This window comes from Toxotes jaculatrix, chromosome 3 (assembly GCF_017976425.1).
Source record: "Toxotes jaculatrix isolate fToxJac2 chromosome 3, fToxJac2.pri, whole genome shotgun sequence".
NCBI classification, from domain to species: Eukaryota; Metazoa; Chordata; class Actinopteri; family Toxotidae; genus Toxotes; species Toxotes jaculatrix.
In genome coordinates this window covers 10,951,895-10,966,598 of record NC_054396.1, presented here as the reverse complement: position 1 = coordinate 10,966,598, position 14,704 = coordinate 10,951,895, and the positions used below count along the sequence as shown (strand labels likewise).

General features: G+C 45.2%; 1 protein-coding gene across 4 annotated transcripts in view; it reads left to right on the top strand.

Moving 5' to 3' along the window:
- Nucleotides 1-2,497: 2,497 nt before the first annotated feature.
- LOC121178870 (plexin-A1-like) overlaps nt 2,498-14,704 on the top strand; it is a 188,306-nt gene continuing 176,099 nt past the window's right edge. For all 4 annotated transcript variants that reach the window (XM_041033299.1, XM_041033297.1, XM_041033298.1 and 1 more), the window contains exon 1: nt 2,498-2,609. The gene's annotated coding sequence lies outside the window, so the exon portion shown is untranslated. The remainder of the gene's footprint in view (nt 2,610-14,704) is intronic.

Here is a 14,704-nt window from a genome sequence, read left to right as displayed (position 1 = left end):
GTGCATGAATTAGAAAAAAAAAAAAAAAAGCAAATAGAGAGCAAAACAGCAGCAAACCACCAAACAGCCATGCGTAAATGTATTTAATATTCTCTATGCTTTCAGCCCAAGCTGCTCAGCCTGTGCACTGTCTAGTCAAATCATGACAGCCAAGATTAATCTGGCTCATTAAAAAAAAATAAAATCACTGTGCACTGTATGCAAAACAACTTTTAGTTTTACACTGTAGGTAAAAATATAGAAAGAGAGAAGTGTTTTATTTAAGCATCTTTAAGGTCCGATATCTTTATTACTAGACTATTACTCAACATACAACAGTGTTTCAGTGAAAAGGAATTACTGCTCTATATGTGGTCTTTTGGTCCTGGTTGACGTTAGTACATGTCGTGCTTGGTCTGATGTGTTTCACACTCCATGAAAATATTCCCATGAGAACTTACAGTAGGCCTGAAGTGGAACCGGTTGAATGTGAACCGCACTAACTCAGAGCTAATCAATGTGCCAGTGTTTAAGTGTGAGATAGAGAATGGCTTTGTCCAGAGGCCTTTCACATGGTAAGTGAGGCTAATCTCTCAGTATTACTATGGCCAAACCAACCATTTCTAATGGCAGACAGTGGGCTTTTGCAAACCATTGAAAACTAGGTGGTGTGATAGACTCAAGGGAAATTTTCTGGCAAGTGCTGAAATTCAGCTGCTCTTTTATTCATACAACACACACAAATGTCTTTATCTTTCTCAATCAAAAATACACATTCCCCCTTACCTCTATGAAACACACACTCTTTCACACACACACACACACACAGCGCATGAGGCCAGGTGGTGTGGTTAGTGCCAGATCTTGCTCTCTGCTCTCCTGAGTGCAATTGGTAACCTGAGCTGCCTGTTTGAATAACTCAGTTATCCCAAAAGCTTCCTCACTGCGGAGACATCATGGAACAGAGCCCAAAACGCACTTTGTAGAAGCTTTTGATATTCACTGACTACGTGATGTATATTGAAATTCAGCTTTCAAAGTCACTTTTGTTGTCTTGAGTATGCATATCATGAGAAAAGAGTACGAATTAAAATTGGCTGGATAGCCTTACCGGCACAGCTTGTATCCAAAATCTGTCATCAGAGTGTCACTCAGTGTAAGTTAGGCGGTGTGAATGTGTCAGCTGATGGGATGCGACAGGCAGGCCAGGGGTCTCCTCATTTAATTAGGAGCCCGCCCACGTTTGTTGAGCTCTCGACCAAACCTGTCTCCCGGGGTATTTTCTATTTTAAACACTGTTCGCTGTAAATTGGGCTTAGATATTTTCTGCTATAGATGTAACCCGCAGGTGTTTAGTGTTCTGCACCACACCAAGGCTAAACTGTGCCTGTCAGGGCTTTACTTACTATTAATGTCACTCAGTTGTCCTACAAATATTTGTTGTCACCCTTTGCCCCTCCCCACCACCATTGCATCTTTGTCGCCACATAATACTGCCTAAGTTTCTCTTTTGTTGTTGTCCAATTCTTATTTCACCCTGTCTACTGTCCAAATATCATGATGTTTTTATTACTTTTGTGATCTGTTGAAGGAGTCATAGTAGACTTTAACAAAGTCTATGACTCTGTTTTATGCACACTTTTGGATTTAGCCCTGAGGTAGAGTTGATTAGTAAAATAATACTCTATTTGAATGATTATTCTGTTTACTTAACTGTAATCATACTGTTCTCTTTCATGTAGCCTTGATTTTTGTAGACATTCTGCTGACAGATTTCCCTGTGTAACAAAATGATCACTTCTGGGAGTATTTTTACAGTGAATGCGAGACTCCTGTGAGGCCTTTTAAACAGCATCAGGTGTTCTATGTCAAAGTGTGGCACACAGGAAAAATTGTTTGCGTGTGCAATGACAGAAATGACATTTCCTGACCTTGCCATTTTCCACTTTCTCTTGCTTGTCAGGTACTATTATACCTACAATATGACAAAGATAATTAAAGTAATCACAGCACAATACTGAGATTGAGTAAACCCTTTTTTTCCACTGATTTTGATAAGGGAACCTGGCTCTACTGGCAAGGACAAAAAGGTGCTTTTAGTAATTTTTAAATGAACTTTATTTGCTGTACACAAACGTTAGCTTATTAGAATCCAACTAAATATGAACATGAGAAATATAAACAAAGTCAAATAATAATTCAGTTACATAAAACGATTTTTTAAAAATATGTAAAACAGTAAGTAAAATGAAATACAACTAAATAACATATTATAAATTGTCCTTTAAAAGTGTGGGAAATGCGACCGCTATATAAATATTCCTGTGGTGTGTATGCTCCCTCTCATGGGCCTGTCACACCAGGAGTCGGCCCAGGATCGCCCTCTATGGGCGCGGTGAGGTACTGCAGAAGCAGAGCGCCTCCTCTCTCTCTCTCTCTCCCTCCCTCCCTCGCTCTCTCTCCCTCCTCCCTCCACCTAGAACCGGAGCTGCATTCCTCTCCTCTCCATTCACACGCAGGGAGCTGTCGGAGAGAGAGCACCTCCACTCCGTGACTCGAGTGGAAATGTCCCCAAGTTTTGGAATTTAAAACCATGGAGAGGATATCGAACCTGAGGATCACTTGAACCTGTAAGTACCGTGAAAACTCTGGCGCAGGGCTTTTTTTCCCCCTCCTCTCTGTCTCTCGTGTGGAAGGAGCGGGTTTTGGTGGAGCCGGCTGAAATATTTAGGTTACATTTTTTTCCCCTCCCCGTTGCTCCTTGTGGTGAGTTTGTCGGTGTGTGTGAGTGTGTGTGTTTCTTTTTGTATTTGTTTTTTTTTTTGTCCCCTCCTCGCTTCTCTCTCCACGTCCTCTCCGCTTTCGGCGTCTGCTTTTCCCCACGAGTTTGAAGAGCTTGAGGCTTCAACCAAAGCCAGTCGTGTAAAATAAATAAATAAATAAATAAATAAAAATTTATTAAAAAAAAAACAAAAACACAGGGACATGAAGAGGAGAAGCAGAGTAGCGCTAATATCCAGTTGTTGAAGCGTGTGTGTGTTGTGTGGAGGCTTGTGTCTCTGTGAGCGGTGTGTTGAATGTGCGCCCCGGTGTGACCACCAGTCGGATCGATCCACACCAAACTAAAACTGCGGATATTTTGAGCGGCTAGCGAGGCTTTAGCTTGCTAACTTAATACATTCGGACATTTCCTTTTTTTTTCTCTCTCTGAAAAATTATTCCGCGCTAAGCACCTGGCGCTTGAAACTAAGGAAAAGGTTGGTGTTTTATGTTGAATTTATTTTAGGCTCGGATTTGGTGCAGTGTGAGGTGAGTTTTATTTGGGGCTGGTTGGAGTACGGCGGCTGCAGTAAAAAAAAAAAAAAATCATCAGACTTTTCTGATGGGAGGAAAACCTTCATGTTGCAGTAATGCCTGGAGTCTGAAACCTCCGGGACCAGAGCTGGGTGACACAGAGCAGCTAGCAGGCTTATCTGGCTCAGGGTGCGTATGGCTGTTGCACAGCCTTGGAGGAGGAATGCCACCACCACCATACATAATTACAGGTATTCACGGAGCTGACACTCACTGTCGCCTGGATAAATAGTCCGGGGAGACTGGAGGAGGGCTGGCATGGCTTTAGATTAAACATTTGCTTTCATGCTTGTTTGCTGCTTGTTTGTTTCTTCATAATCTGAATGGACCCTGCCCCGGCTTTCTTAAATGGACCTAAGGGAGGAGTTGTGCTGGATTTCTCCTGAGAGGGGGGGGGGGGGGAGGACGCGGTGCTTTGCTTTTAAAAGAAATCGATTCCCTTATTAGCTTTGAAATAATTAGAAATTGTGTTGGTGTGGTGTGAAAAGAGCGTTAATCTGCTAACGAATGAGAGGCAATTTGTAAGCTTTGTTATTCGACAGCAATTGAATTCCCCATTTGAGCATGGATGGAGTGGTGAGGGCTGTCTGTGGGTGTGTTGAAGTGCGCATTGGTTGTCAGCTATTGAAAATGCTCTCATTGCTCTATCGGATTGTCCTCAGTTCAGATTTTTTTTTTTTTCTTTTTTCAATCAAATCCTGGTTAACCAAATTAGACTACCCACCCCGACCCCGCACGCTACGTGAATTCATTTAGAGCCTATTTTAAACATGTATTCATGAATCATATTAGATGAGCAAGGGCTCAGACATAATTTTAACCTTATTTTTGCAGGAGGAGGAGGAGGGGGCAGTGGGGCCAGACTGGAGAATATGAACCAAGAAAAAAAATCACTCCAATATTCGTTTAATATTTAAGCAGGAGTACTTTACTGTATCTGCAGTGCAACTCAGTTAATATAAACCTATACACACTGGTTGGTGTATGTTACACCCCTGTAACACACAGGCCTTATGTGGCTCTTGTGGTAACTCTTTATCATAATTGACAGGACCCATTTTTTTTGTGTGCCTCAGTTCAGTCAAGCAGCAGCTTCTTATTGACCGTTCAATGCAATGACCAGTATTCACATGTAAACAATGTGGGATCTGAACCATGACACGAGTGTTTGTTTAAGAGGTGGTGCCCAGACATAGCTTTAAATCATTCAACCACTGACATCTCACCAACCACACAACAGTAGTGTGCCTAACTTGTACAGTCAGTACAAGCATGAGTGTGACTGACAGCAATGTAACCTGTCTTTCTGCAAGGGCTATACAATCACACTCTTATTCTTTTTTCACTATACCATTGGGAAAATCTGTGAGAAACAATCTCACATAGATGGTTGTTATTTCATGGTGTCAGAAAGTTCCCACCTCATTCAGCAGAGCTCTTCGAAAAATCTTTCCCTTTTTTTTTTCTTTTTGCTAAACTGTGACCTTGCATGGCGTTTTACATGAAAGCTGGCAACACAGCCAGACAATTACAAGCAATTTGCCTCAATCTTCCCTAATTTATGATACAGATCTGCACCACAATAGACCGGCAGTGTCATGAATTTTGAAAGTCTACCCTGTCCGGTCTCTGTGCTGCCGTGGAGGGTAAATCTGTGATGTCCAAACTTTGGAATTCGAGCTGACATGTGCACTTTGCACCCCTCTGGTCCTGCCTTTGTGTGGCTTGCCCCCTCCCGTCACATTCCTCTGGACCTTTCAGTGAGCGGCATATTTAAGGTCTAATTAGATTGTAGATGGATGACAAAGCAGAGGAGCTGTGCTCAAGTGAGAATTGAATTGCAGTTTGACACTGAAAAACTGGTCCTAAATATTTTGTTTTAGTGCATTTATTGTAGGGTTTTAGGGGAAAAAAAGGAATTAAGGGAGAGGATTAGAATGAAATTCCTTCGAGCTCACGCGGGACTTTCTCAGTTGGAGTGAAAAACTACTTCACCGGGTCACTGAAATTGTTTATATATGTGAAAAGACTTTCAGTGCATAACTCTATTCTTTAGGGTATACTGTACTGTGATTCATTGCTTTCATGCAGCGAGCCGATATGTGGACTGTGTGCAGGGTGTGTGGCTAGACTGCAAAATCCGGCTCCTTTTCCTGTTTCCCTCACTGTTCAACATTTTAAACCAGTGTGACAACCTCATCTTTAGGCTTTTCGTCTCCTCACATCCTCTCTTTGCCTCCGCTCCACTGCCGTTCTTCCTGTCTCCAGACTCATGCTGCCACTCAGGCTTTCTCTGCCCGTCTTCCTCCCGCTGTTGTCTGCTTCTGCCTGCCTCCCTCCACGAGACCGTTCTCCACCTTTTTCTTCATTTCATTTTTCTCACCTGCTTCCCCCGTTCTACCTTCTTCTCTCCTACACTCACACTCCTTGTCTAGTTGCACGCAGATTCTCTTCTCTCTCCATACCTTTTTTCCTTTCTCACTCACTCTTCCCTCATCATCCTCTCTCTGTCTCTGTGTCTCTCTGTCCAGACTCTCTGCCACAATTCTCAGCAGTCAGAATCCCCCAGTTTTCAGCCACTTCTCCACTCCTCCTACTACTAGTCTTCTTAGCTTGGCACTGCCTATACGCTTCTGCTCGTCAGTGCAGGGAGAAACATTTACTACAAGTGAAAGAGGATCCCCTCCCAAACCGATGCAGGGGTTATGTCAGAGAGTGTTGGGTATGCCACGGTCTAAACTCACCCCCCCATGTGTGATTGAGGGCTTCCTTGGCACAGCCGCGCTGTAATGCAATATCTGCTTTCATATCATAGCTGGTGTAGATGACGTGTTTTTATTACATAAGTTTTTATTTGTGTCAGTCTTGCTAAAGAGGTTAGCTGGCTCTCTGCTCTGAGTGTGTTTCATTCGATCCGTGCTTCTCTGTTTTTTTTTTAACACCTCTTTTTATGTTTCCTCTGTTTCGATCTTTCGTGGCTTCCCTCACATCCTCTCGTGCCTCTTCATGTTGTCACCTCTCCATCTCTTCCTGAGCCTTGTTCCCATCATCTCTCCCTGTATTTGAGTGTTTTTACTTGGTCTCTGTGGGGTTTGTGAGGCGCCCCGAGGCGAGGAGCCGCACAGCAGCAGCTATATTAAAACACACTAAAGAGGGACCAGCAGCAGGGCTCTACCCGAAGGCCCTGTGGGTGTGTGTCTGTGGATGTACACACACATCCACAGACACACATCCACAGACACACACCCACAGCTCTCACGGTGCTAACACCTCTCCAGCCGACAAGCCTTAATATGAAATAAACTCACTCGCCAATACCTGGCGGGCCTGTCTTGACTGACTGCTCAAGTAGGAATGACCTCCATTTGGCCCGAATAAGAAGCTGGGATTGAGAGTCAGTGGGCGGCGTTGAACTGCAAAGTGCTGGTGCATTACGAATCATATCAAGAGGTGAGTTTGCAGGTGAGCCAGCAGCATAAACCCTCATCAGTGCCTATCAGAAGTGAATTTAAAGGCAGACCTAGCTATCTGCAGGCTTCATCACATTTTTAAGAAGGAGGGTGCACTCAGGGCTGGCAGCTTTATTTTGGTCCCTGGGAACTGTCTGAATTAGAGAGGATGCATGAAGTGAGCGCCAGTGAGGAGAATTTGAAATGAAAGCTCGGTCTGTATTGTTTGAAGCCCTGACCTTCTCCAAAAAAAAAAAGATTCCTAGTTGCATCCCTCACTTTGTAGCCAAATAAATATGACCACTACGGTGGCAGAGCAGAAATTTCCTCAGCCAGAAAATGTTCTTTTTTTTTTTTTTTTCTTTGAGGGAAGCAGCCTTAGTTTTTCTGTCTCTGTCGTGCTCATCCAAGTGAACTGTCTGTTATGTATAATTAATTTTCTCCTCTCTCCCAGTTTATTTTTATCGCCCACTTTTAACCATTCCTTCAAAGGACCCCTCCCCCGCTTCCGTCCTCCACAGTGCCTGCTGAAAGTGACAGCTGCTCGGGTACGGGGGATGCTTTTTGAAGCAGGCACTAAAAAGGCCACTCACTCAAGACGACTTGGAATAGAAAAATCTCTGCCATTCTGACAGTATCAAAAACGTGCCTGCTAATCTGGCTGCAAATTGAAAATAAGCTCCGTCTTCGCAGTAGTCTGCGATGCCTGTTGGGGAACAGAATTTACACGGTCTCCTTTTGTTCAAAGGGCTGTTGATTAGTTTGGTTGAAATGTAAAGCAGAGTGACGAGATTGACTTAAGTAGGGCACGAAGAAATTCTCTTGTACACCGTTTTCCAGGCACTTAATTTTATTGACTGGAGCACTGCATTGGATTTATTTTCTTTTTAAGTCAATTTGACAATCTCTTAACTTGTGGAATGAGCGCTTATCCAAACCGAAGAAATATTGTCATTGGTTGTGTTCGACCCTCAGCCCCCCGGCAAGTCACAACTGAGACTCAGTCACAGTCACAGTCAGAGTGAAGATTCTGCCTGAAGGTCCAAAGATGCAGCATCGACCCCGGTTCCACTTCTGACCTGGTGGCCCTTGCGTAGTAATCCCACCGCCTCCGCCACTTGTGGGCACAGCCACAGCGTATGGGGTTTCCTCCCTGGCATGCTAATGCTCTTGTCAGCATTCGGTCCATCTCCCCTCAGACACTGACTTGGACAGGCAGCTTGGGTTCCCGATTTGCATGAGCATAAAAAATAGCTTCTCTTGTTGCATTTCCTCCCGTGAAGACGGCCTGGGGTCCACTATTGATCAGGAAGTCACAGCTCCTTCCTGTAACATTAGACAACACCTATACCTGTCATCTGTATTGTTTTCTAATTTTATTGCTGTGATGCACAGCTGGCAGGGCAGGCAGGTTATGCTGGTCACTCGTGTCTGGTTTCAGTTCTTCTTGCCTTGTTTCTGTACAGGAAGTATTCCAAAGGCTTAAGACTCTTACTGTTACTGCATGTGGATCTCAACTCAGAAATTCAGAGTTGCGAGGTGATGAAACAGTCACAGATCGCTCCCACATGCAGTTTACCTTGAAGCCATGGACAGCTGTTTAATGGTACGCTTTAGCTAAGGCTTGTCATTCTCTCATTCATTAACAATTTAAGAGTTTTTTGGACAAAGGTCAATGCGACAATATCTGTTTTTTAACCAACGGTGCAGTATGTCTGAAGTACCAGTCACACAAAAATGTTAATGCACATGATATAGTGTCACATTACAGTATTTAATTGTTGTGAAGTGGTGGAGCAGATGCTGGGATGTTGTCATCACCATCATCCATACCCACATGTCTGTCTTTGCTTCGAGTTTGCTTTGAGTAAAGCCCACCAAATGCCACTGGTTCAGTGGGGGAAAAAAAAAAATCAGATCTTTGAATGGATTGTATCTGGCCCAGCCTGTCAGTATCATCGGCAGAAAGTGTGTGTTGCTGATGCTGAGATAGTCTCAGTTTAGATGAGGGAGCCTACTGGTTGTTTACCGTGCTCACTAGAGTCTGTCTGCCTCTTCAGGCATGTTTGGCTTGTTAATGAGAACCACTGTGTGAGAGAGGAGGCAGCGCACTGTGGGTGTGTGCCTGTGCATGTATTTGCATCGAGATAAGCGGAGCGTCGTCAGTGTGCATTTGTTGATGTGTGCACTGTATAGAAGAGGATGGTATACATGGTGCTATCTGAACGTGCGAGCACAGTGACTCCTTATGTTTAATGTAAGGTAACACTCTCCACTGTGGAGGAGATGAAACAGGGAGGAATTTACACAGGCTCATAGCCATTTATTGTCGTGATTAATGTTAATGGCGCAGCAACTCATAATTGCTCACTTCTTTTTTTTTTCCTCCCTTCTCTGCCACTTTATTCCTATCTTTTCGTACCCCCCCCCCCCCCCCCCCCGTCTCTTTTACACACACACACACACTTCAGGTTTCTGTTGTATTTACCAAGGGGAATCTTAAATAATTCAGGCGGTCTGTACTCCCCAGCCCTGTAAATAAGACTAATAGAAGGCGGGCCTTTGAAAAGAGCCACTTGCCCAGGGAAAGCATGGCCGTTGGCTGGCCTATAAATCAGCTAGCTGCCTGTCTGGCCCCTTTGCTGTGGCTGTGTTGAGGGCTAGCCAGCAACAACCCCCATGTTAGCGGAAGGAAGGGCAGCTCATTCCAGAGGTCAGCAGTATGGTGGTGTTCCCCTCGAGGCGATGGTGGACATTGAGAAAGTGTGTGCACACCCTCTCTTTTCCCGTAGTTGCGTTGTGGCTTGTGTTTATGTGTGCGCACGCTCACGCTTTGGACACACGCTCCATGGCTCATAAACCACACACTCTGATGTCAGCACCTGCTTGTGTGTTTACCAGATGGAGATAAGTGCTCTTTTATTCATTTTGTTTACCACTCATTTTTTCCCCTGAGTGCTTGGCACTCTTTAGATGTGGGCTGGTGCTTCTGGCTAGTTTGGTTTGTGTGTGTGTGTGTGTGTGTGTGTTTGTGTGTTTGGTGAGGTCTTAGGTAGGCAGACACTTCACTGAATACCAGTCAGTAAAGGAAAAAAACATTTTTGTTTTTCAGAGTAACAGAATGGGCAGTTAGCCTTCTTAAATCCACTATGCGATCCCACTTCAGCTGCAAAAGAAGGGTAGATTTTGAGTAGCTTTAGCCCTAAATCACTCTGGAGCACTTCCCAGCCTCTCACCTCCCTGCGTTTAACTCTCAGTAGCTACTTTTCTGCAGCAGGGCCGAGTGGGACCTGTCGGGCTTTTGGGGCCAGCTCAAAACTTTTCTAAGCTCTGACTGAAAGCAGCATTAGTTTATTTGAAACTGTAGCCCTCATGATAAATGATTGCTGTTAGTAACAGATGTCCAAAGGAACCACAGAGATGTTATTTTGAAGAAAACTGGAACATAAATAATAGCGAAAGCCTGTTTAGCTTTGTTGTAGGAACAGAGCTATTTACTCCACAGCCGTTATCAGTGTTTTGTCCTTGTATAAGAAATTGTTTGGATTCCTGGCATCCATTGCCCCGTGCTTACGTTGGAGCCAAATTCAAGTTGTCAAATAACAAATGTAGTTTGAAACTCCCCTTAAGCAGCATAGAATATCCTACACCTCCTCCCTCTCCTACCTCCTTTTCTTTCCACGGCCTCTTTGTCAGCTCCCTCTTTTGTGCTCTTCTCAAAGGGTTAAAGAGGGAGAAGCGATGAGTAGCCCGCCGAGTCTGGCCTCCATTGTGTGTTGGCATTGTGCCACTGCATAGCATGTCGACCGTAGACACATGTACAAGGGACTTTTCTCTATTCACCGGCGCTACAGTTACCCAGTAATACTACCCCAACCTCTTGCAAATCAATGCAAATACTTTCCAAAGGTTTGTGAGGTTAACAGGCTAATGATAACGCTGACATTTCATATGCAGCCAACTGCAAAAAGAAAGTGCCTCTCTCAAATGAGGTTTAAAAGTTTTACCTCTGCATATCATTGCTTCACTCTTGCCCTACAGCCACCTGGGAGACAATGCTGAACAGCTTAGACACCTTCTTCTAACATTACACAACTTTAGACAAACGTTTTGGGATGCTTCTGAAAGACATGTTGTTTTTCAACTCGGTCAGTGGAAACATGTGCTTGAGGACCATAAAACCCCTGTTTTCCTCCCTTTCCTCCCTTACATAGCTTGTTAAGGGGAAAACCACTCGACAGCATGCGGCGCATAACACTGGTGGCTGCTCAGTCTAATTCTTTTAGCAGACCACAGTTACCTCCATGCTGCAACAACGTGAGTCCCGGGGGTGCTTTTAAGTCGCCTCTCCCTCCCTGGCCCCCTGCAGAGGAGAGGCAAGCAGAGCAAGGGGGGTGGGGGGAGGGGGGCTCTGGGAATAAGTACTTCAGGCCAGACAATAGTGGACCGCCGGGTAGGGGGGTGGGGTGTTAATTGTAACCAGAAATAGAGGAAGAGCAGGAGGAGGAGTCCTCCATACTTGAAGGAGGGGTGGGATAGGGGGAGGTCAAAGGTTAGACTGATCCTGCTTTAAAGGTGGAGTGGGGCCATGGAGGTTTTATTGCCAGGGCCCTCTTGTTGCTTTTTGCCCAGCCAGGGGTGAACCTCTGAGCTGCTACTGCATCATGAGGGTGGGGCATTTAGGTGGGTGTGAGTACGAGCTACACATTGCTGTCCCATGATGGGCTTCAGTAGTGCTCGGTGACCTTTGACCCTGACCTCCTCTCCCCCTGTGAAGAGCTGTCACACAGGTCAACGGCAAGCCGACTCCCACGTGAGGAGAGAGCGTGGTGTAGAACGTCTTCAGGTGCTCAAAGTTTTGACTTTGCCCCAGTAAGTCTGTTCTCTCAGCTGGTAGATTTTCTGGGGCAGATAAGGCGGGCGAGCATGTGACGAAGCAGCCAGAAAACATGGAGGAATGTGTCAGCGATACCATTCAGCTCTTGTCGGGCCACCGCATTCCAAATGAAATGGGGTGTGTAACTTGTGACTGGTGTGATGTGCTGATGCGTGGCAGCTGGGAGGAGTTGCTTCCTTTCTCTCGGGGCTGTCCTCCCTCTCTGCCTCACCAAGATCCATGATTCTCATGGTTTCTGTTGCATGTGGAGGAATGTGGCTGTTGGAGTTGATGGCTCGGCTCTCCATTGTTACCCGAGTGTGACCTCATTTGGCTCTTGAGATCAGCTTGACATGGCCCCTGGTGCACCGGCAGAGTCTCTCTGCCGGTCTTCTGACACATGACAGAAAGTATTTGTCTAACTGGCGCTTAAGGCAACACTCAATGTATCTGGAAAACAATGGCACAAAACCAATGATTGATATTAGAACGGACACACAGAGCAGAAAAGGTTGCATTTTCCTACTAATGTTATCAGTCCTATGTGACTTTTCTTTCTCCCAAATTATTGAAGATGTATTTCAGAGCCATGACCACATGTCGACACAGCGTAGGAAAGAGTCATGTGACTCAGGTGTGCAAACGCTCCACTGTTTAACTGCTGTTTTCGTTTAGGTTTTCTCAGTCAAAGAATAAAATCTGCTAAGCCTGCCTGCGTGCTGCTAATGTTATTATAACATAGGATATTTACCCTCTGTAATGGATGTGCTGCTCAGTTGTGAAGCAGTGGCACTCATGCAGTCAAATGGATGGCATTCCTGGAGTTTAAGTCCCTGTGGTGTAGAAAGACTTTTCAGTATATTGCTGGTGTTTCCTCCCTTACTTGAAATTACCATTTTACAGACATTATAGCGAGCACTGTCTTCATTTTTCTTCGTGAAATGAGTTTCTGCGAGTTTCCAGCAGAGTAGATGCATGAGTTTGATGTCATTGTTTTGCAACGTGCAACTGTCAGAAAAAAAAAGCCAGCATCGATAAAAGGAACTGATAAGCTTGGAGGCATGTGATTTTGATGGTTCGGACAATTTGGAACCGGTTCTCAACTGGAACCGGTTCTCGGTCCCTATCCCAAGGCACAAGCTGTTTTTAGCTCATTCAAGAGGCACACCTCATCCTGCCCTCGGCAATCAGTGCTGCAGTCAAACTTGGCCTCAGCACAGACACATTTTCTAAAGTAGCCCGTCTCCCAGTCTGCTTGTAGCTGCATCAACATAAAAGCCTTGAGCGTTTAGATTTTTGAAAGGGCGGGATAGGAGAAATCTGAACAAAATGATGCCAGAGCCTGCACCTTGGCCAGAAACAGCTGAGGGAAAAGAAGAAGACAACAGAGAAGTGAGGGAGGGGACTTGGCAGCGCTAGCTAACTGAGAACAGCAACAGCAAAGAATAATAATGTTGTTGTAGCGAGAAGCTCTTGTGTGCATGGCAGGGCGGAGAAGAAGAAAGAATGTGGGGAAAGGATGATGACAAAAACTCAGAGGAGCTGAGTCAAACTTTAATTAAGGACTGAACACAGCACTGGAACAGCTGCTGTTGCTTGCGCCACCCCGCCACACCAGCTTTGTGGCTTTTTTATTTGGAAGCCAAACAGATGTTACGAGGGGGTGGTGATTTGACTGGACGAGAAGTTCGGTTTCGGAGAAGATGAGGAAATTAAACTCTCCCAACTCTTGAGACTGGTGATTTTCATGGAATTAGTGTTAAGGTCTGCTGGTCACAGCGATGATGATTGTGAACATGTGATATCCCGTCAGCTTTACCCCACAGTACGGTGTGATACAAACATCTCAGTTTCTATTGCAGCAATTTCCTGGCCACATGCATAAATTCTACCTTATGCTTTCTGCTTGCTCAGGATGAAAACATGTCTCTAAATCCTGAACTGTCATTTATATTCAGTGCTCTGAATAATGCTGCTTGCCATAGGGCTGCACTATAAACCAGTTCTGTTGAATATTATCGATCTCTTGCTGACCAAAATTTACTCACGTCCAAATTTTAGCATGTTATCCAAATCCGGAGGAACTAAACCGAGAATAGCTGTAACAGCCAGTGACATATAACCTGAAGTTTAACCAGTGAATCAGCTCATGGTCTAGGCCAGAAGGCGAGAATCGGGTAGGACAAACATTGGAAGTGTTGCCAGCAGAAGATTTGATGTATTAACACCATTTTGTTTGCATTTGTCAATATAAAGGTAAACGTGAGAGTTAACAGTGATATAAAGTTCAGGTCGTATCGTCCAGCCCTAGCCCCTCATGTCTGCTCTGATACTGGGCTCTGTGCCATACTTGTCCTTCACGGTCAGCGTTGAGGTATGCCAGCTATGTCCACTGGAGCTCCCAGTGTGTGTTGTACTTTCAGGTGCTATTCGCAACAGCTTGTGCTCTGTGGAGTTTCAGCCTCTCCTTCCTCTGATCCAAATGTCAGTCATCATCAGTGTGGAGAGACCCCATTTGGTTGGGCTCACTCACCTCCCTTATCGGTGCGCCCGTCTCTCCCCCTCTCTCCCTCTTTCTCATTCTGTCACTCTCCTACGGAGGACATGATGAAAATGGCTGTTTAATCATGCAGAGAGGTCAACCAATCAAAGGGCCCGGGCCGAGTGATTTAAGGGCCTATTCAGAGCACAGCTGGAGGGAGAGGGAAAGGGAGGGCGACAGGGGGGAGTGACAGAGAGAGACTGGTTGGGGTTTGATTGCTGTATGGCACAGATCACCTCTCATCCACTTACCACTGGTCTCGTTTTACCAATAATTGTCCCTGATAGACTGATGTATAGGCAGAGAGATGAAAGCATAGAGAGGGCAGAGGGCGGATAGGCATGGACGCGCACATTAGCAAGCCGACCCGCCGTTGATGAGATACGTACGCACGCTGCAAACTCACACGACCTCATCAACTACAGTATAGACCCACATCTTCCTCTGCCATTAACTTTGGCAGGCCGCTTCCACACGCACACACATGCAGCTATGTCGTCTGCA